General features: G+C 44.9%; 1 protein-coding gene across 3 annotated transcripts in view; it reads left to right on the top strand.

The window, feature by feature from the left end:
* The window catches only part of PLEKHA8 (pleckstrin homology domain containing A8), a 70780-nt gene that overhangs the window by 45204 nt on the left and 19534 nt on the right, over nucleotides 1-6042 (top strand). The gene's annotated exons all lie outside the window — the stretch shown is intronic.

A 6042-nucleotide genomic window follows, 5' to 3' on the forward strand; every position in this document is an offset into this window, starting at 1 on the left:
TTCCTGTAACAAAAGATAGATTAATAAGAAAGCATAACAGATTTATTTAATCAAAGTGTTATGTGACGTGGGAGCCTTCAGGAATGAAGATCCATAGACCTAGAGAAAACGTTTTTTTGAAATAGGAAAGGTTTATTTTGCTGACAGGAAGAGTAAAGCACTTCAACTCACACATTTATTTCCTTTTCTATGACCACAACAATAATTCATTTGCATTATAAATTATGCTTAGGCTTGGTGAAAAATGGATAGCCACATGAAAGTGTGATCGGACAGAGGGTCGTATGACCTAATGGTAGTGGGCTAAGGAGAGAAATTCAGCAAGGCCTGTCCATTCTTGTGCTCTTCGGCCTGTCTGTATAACCCCCTTCCTCCTGAATTCCACAAAGACCCTCTGGAAGTAGTAGCAGAGCTGAGACTGGGCTGAGGTATCGGAGCGGGAGACATGATGAGTCTTCAGAGGAAAAGGGAGAGCGTTACCTTTCTAGGTCATCTGGCTTGCATTGGAGGAGAGGGATTCTAGTTTCTGCGATCTGCCTTGGGCTTTCTGTAACTCACTTCATGAAAGGAAGAAGAAAAAGGAATGCGAGACGGGAATAGAGGGAGGTCAGAAAGACCTTGTTTCTGCTGTCTTCCAGTGCCTTCTGTTCAAAGAACTCGGTATGCTGAGGCACCACATTTTGGGGCCTTGCTTTCCGAACCTTTGGTGAAAGATAATCCAGTGCCACATGGTGACACAGCAATAAAACGTAAGACCCTTTGAGGCAATCCCACATAGGAAGGTTCCTGGTTCAAATCCAGAGACCTCTCCGAATATGCCAGGTATATGCTTGCCTGTGACCCAGGGACTGGCTAAAGGGTGAGAGTGGACAGCACCAAGACCCCTGTGGGTTCCCTCTGTCTTTCTCTCGCTCATACAAAAGAAGTATGAGAATACTTTGTTTTTTGAAAGAGAAGGAGATCATCTTCAGCATTTTAATGCAGTGACTGCATCGTTGTAGTGGCTAAATGAAGGTCAGATGTGCGGATGGATGGACTGACACGTCTGTATACTAGTCTTGGAAAATGTTAAGACCTGGAAGCATCATCGCAGGGCTAGCCATGGAGTGCCAGACCCTCACCCTTGACCTATAGGAAATTCTTCCAGCATGGGCCTTGGGGAACGTGTAACGGAAACATGAAGTTCTGTATTCTTTTGAAGCTCTATTATTATAGTGTAGAGATGCACATATTCCAGCTTGTAAGTAGCCATGGTAATAAACAATGAATGAATGAGATGCTTCTGGTCAGAGGAGCCCGTATTCTGTGGCATGTTTTCAGTGTCCTGGGTGGATTCTGCCTCCTTCTGTTAGTCCTCCTTCTGGGTCATGAGACTTTTTATTTATTTATTTTTTTTGGAGAGGTTTTCGCTATAGGGCATGTGCGTTCGCCAGACAGACAGAGACATAGAGACAGAAAACGAGAAATCACCCCCCAGGGGAGATGGTCACGCCGCAATCCCTTCTTCTCCATTTTCCTCTCGGGATCTTGGGCACGCACGCACACACACGTGAGTTTTAAGCCACCGGGTCCAGGACGCGAACCGCGGTCGACTACGTGGGAGTCCAGCGACATAGCCGTTATGCTAACTGCTGGTTCCCTGGGTCATGAGACTTTTCAGGGCTTCTGCCCCGTCATTATTTCCCCAGACCATCCTGTCTAGACATTGCTGAAGGGCCATAAAAGAATAGAAGCTGACATTTTTGTAGCACTTTGCGAAGAATTTAGACAACTTAACTCTCACATCAGTCCATTTTTACACATTAAGGAACCAAATTGGGAAAGCTTGAAATACATGTTTAAGGCCACTTTAGGGCTCCTGCCTCAAAGGTTCTCATTTCTCCCATTCTTTGTGGGACTAATCATCCATGGGTCTTCTGCATCGAGTTCCCCATATATCCCTGAATTTTCCAAGGTAGTCTCAGCTATATTCTCCCCTATGTGACCTGACTCCAAGTACTAACAGTGTATTCAGTGTATCCACTCATGCCCCCTCACCAGAATCTGTTGAACTTTATGGTTTGTGGAGTGATTAGGATTGTGGGCTCTGTGGGTTCCACCACTTAGTGTCAGGCGCTTAGGTGAGTCACTTAACCTCTGTGCCTCACTCGCTTCATCTACAGTATGATACTGTGTCCCTCATAAGCTGTTGTAAAGATTAAGTAGATTAACACGTGTGAAAATTTTAGAAAAGTATTCAGCACATAATAAGGACTCAATAGAGATTACCTTCTATCATTTTTTTTTTAAGTTATTTATGGGACCAGCAGTTAGCATAATGGCTATGTCACTGAACTCCCATGTGGTCGACTGCAGTTCGAGTTCCAGACCCGGTGGCTTAAACTCATGCTGGGCACGTGTACGTGCATGCCCAAGATCCCGAGAAGAGACTGGAGGAGAAGGGATTGCGGCGTGGCCATCCCCCCGGGGGGTGATTTCTCACTTTCTATCTCTCTGTCTCTCTGTCTGTCTGGTGAGCGCACATACCCTATAGCAAAAACCTCTCAAAAAAATAAGTTATTTATTTTGGGCCAGCAGGTAGCGTGGTGGTTAAGGCACTGGACTCCCACATGGCCAGCAGTGGTTTGAATCCCAGGCCTGCCGCCCTGCTTTCTTGCTTTCCCTTTCTCTCTCTGTGTTCCTCTCTGGTCCAATTAAAACAATAAAAATAATAATAACAAAAATGAATAATTTTTTTAAGTTACTTATTTCATCCATGAGTGATAGAGACAGACAGACTGAGAAAGAGAGAATGAACACCCAACAAAGTCCTTACTCTAGGATCCATCCTCCCCCGCCTTTAGCCGGCCCTGGGTCATAGTCAAGCACAGGCCCTGTGTTTTCAGGGAGGTCTACAAACCTAAACTGGGAACTTCCCCACGTGGGATTGCTTCGAAGAGCATCATCATACTGCTCCACCACCATCTGGCCTCTGTTACTTATACCTTATCATCCTCAGAAGTTGATTACTTGCCAGAACATGGGGTTTATTTTCCGAAATCAGAAGTGGGAAGCGTATAAAGCTCAGGTGCCAAGCCAGAAGTTTTGGCTCAGTGTGGGAATTTCACACCGTGTGGAAGACTTCTCCACCCACTCACAGGAAGTGCAGAAGCCCACGATGCAGCACCGTGTGCTGGTGGCTCCAGCACTCTGGGCGTCTCATGCTGCTGTTCTCATGTGGGTGGAAGAGGTGAGGCTGATCTCATTCCGCCCCGTGCTGTAGCTGGGCTGGGACAGAACACTAGCGAGTGAAAGGAGGGCTGCAGCCCAGGAGAGGGAGAGGACCTTGAGGATATGCCCTTTCTGCCCTGCCCCTCGGCAGTTCTGCCCCTTTTCCTCCTCTGGCTGGTACCTGTTACTTAGAGTCGAGCCCTAGAGATTTTGACTGTGAGGGAGGAGAGATTTTGAAAAGCAAATATTGCCTCGTGCCTGAAATAATCAGAGCCGGCCTCAGCTATCCCTTCCTCTCTTCCCCTTCAGCATCGTTTTCAGTGGAAAGGAAAAGGGGGCTGTGAATTTGACATTGTCATCCTGATGCTCAGGCTCCTTTCAAAGCAGATTTTCATGTTTTGATCATATCTTTGATAGTAGGAATTCCTCATTTCCTGCTGCCATTCACTATGAAGAGTTAAAGTTCCCCTTACCAATCCTCCCTCCCTCTCCTCCAGACACACAAGCTCTGCGGCAAACAAACACAGTTTTATGACAAATGCTTGCACAAAAAGTATTCAGAGCCCTGGGCTCCCCGATGCACATTTCTGCTGAGACAGGGACTTCTCTTTGCTCATTTTAAAGTCACAGCCTTTACACAAGTTGCCGATGTCTCGAGGGAGGTTTGGTATGTAGGTAAAAGCGAGGGTGGGCACAGCATATCTGCCATACGTGTGTGGGCAAATTAGCTTGCTTTGTTTTCATTCTGAGATTGATTCTGAGTTATGTAATAACAGCTACTATTTATAGAGCACCCGGTGTAACTATCAACACTAAGTTCTTGATCAACGGTTTATTTAATCTTCCTAAGAACTCCCCTTTCACAGGGAGTAAACTGAGGCTTAAAGAGGAGAACTGCCTTCCCTACATCAGTGGTTCTCAAACTAGTCTAAGGACAGTAGCATCTTTTCACTTGGGAAGTTATTAGAAATGTAAACTATCATGCTCAACCCTGGACCTGCTAAAGCAGGAACTCCAGGGATGGGATCTGGCCATCTGGGGGGGAAGAGGGGTGTGGTTTCTCTTAGGAGAAAGAGAAAGAGAGGCAAAGGATGGGGAGGGTGTTGTTCCTTCTGCCCCGTCCTCCCATTTAGCCAGCCCACAGGTGTGTATAAGAGCACCTGGTATATAAGGGCCCAGGAACTGAACTGGGTGCCACCACGGCTGAGCCAGCATTCATATTATAACAAGTCATTCGGGTGGCGCCACCAGGTGGCATGGTGGTTAAGGTTCTAGACTCCTACATGGTCAACTGCAGTTCAAGTCCTAGACCTGAAGATCACACCAGGTGTATGCCTGCCCCAAATCCCAGGAGCATGGAGGAGAAGGGGCTGTGGCATAGCCATCCCCCCCCCCAGGGGGTGGCGGTGACTTCTCACTTTCCCTCTCACTGTCTCTGTCTCATTCCAGAGAGCACACATGTCCTATGACCAAAAAAAAAAAAAAAAGTAAAATGAAAAAGTCATTCAGATGATTCTTCGTCGTCTTTTTGTTTTAAACATTTATTTATTTATCTCTTTATTTGTTGTGGTTTTCAAGCTGCCAGCTCCAGAACTTGAACCACAATTGGCCATATGGGAATCCAGAACCTTAAGCACCATGCCACCTGCTGACTGATATTCAGGCAATTCTAATTCATGCTAATCTAGACCTAATCTAGACCTAGGTCCTTGAAGCTCACCTGTTACTTGGCCACATCTTGATTATTTGGGAATTTTTTTTGAAGATAATTTTAATTTTTAAAAAATTTTTTTGGCTTATCTATTCACATTTTATTGATTCACAAAAGATCTTAATTAAACCACATATTTTCAGTAGTAAGTACAGTTGATATAAACATACCTTTGAACACGTGTCTGACTTTAGGCATAATACTCAGTAAGTAGAATGAGCATATGATAAAGTAGCACCTAGCCGAGTCTGTATAGCTTACCGAGATCATTAAGTAGATATGTTTTTATTTAGTTTTTGTTTTCTATGTGTGTTTCTTTTTTAATTTCAAGAAAAGCAGTTTTAGCTTTAATAAATCAAAATCAAAAAATGTTAAGAAAAATGTGCTTAAGACTTAAAGCCAGGAAAAAGGTTAGGATTCCGTTCAACCAGTAGGTAAAGTAAAAACTAAAAAGTCAGAAAGCAAATATGGACAGAGCTAAAATCTCATAACAAGCGAACTGTAATTTTCTTTCTTTTTTTTTTTTAGAGGTTTTTGCTATAGGGCACATGCACTCGCCAGACAGACAGAGAGAGACAGAGAGATAGAAAGTGAGAAATCACCTCCCAGGGGGAATGGCCACACCACAATCCCTTCTCCTCTCGGGATCTTGGGCACGCACGCACACGCGCCTGGCGTGAGTTTAAGCTGCTGGGTCCAGGTCTCGAACCACGGTCGACTACATGGGAGTCCAGCGACATAGCCATTACGCTAACTGCTGGTCCAGCGAACTGTAATTTTCTTCTGAAACATGTTTTTCTCTCTCCATTACCCCCTTTACTAAAGAGAAACATTAACTTATTTGCAACAACAACAAAAAAAGTGTAGTCTCAATTTGGTCTGTTATTTGGACAAAGCCCTGTAAGGATACTCATTGATTTAGTTGGCTTTGCTGGAACCATTTATAAAGAACTTCAGATTAGAGAAACAGCAGTTAGCGTAATGGCTATGTCACTGGATTCCCACGTAGTCGACTGCGGTTTGCATCCTGGACCCGGTGGCTTAGAACTCATGCCGGGCGTATGTGCGTGCGTGCCCAAGATCCCGAGAGGAGAAGGGATTGTGGTGTGACCATCCCCCCT

The sequence above is a fragment of the Tupaia chinensis genome, unplaced genomic scaffold (assembly GCF_000334495.1).
Source record: "Tupaia chinensis unplaced genomic scaffold, TupChi_1.0 Scaffold000170_1, whole genome shotgun sequence".
Taxonomy (NCBI): domain Eukaryota; kingdom Metazoa; phylum Chordata; class Mammalia; order Scandentia; family Tupaiidae; genus Tupaia; species Tupaia belangeri.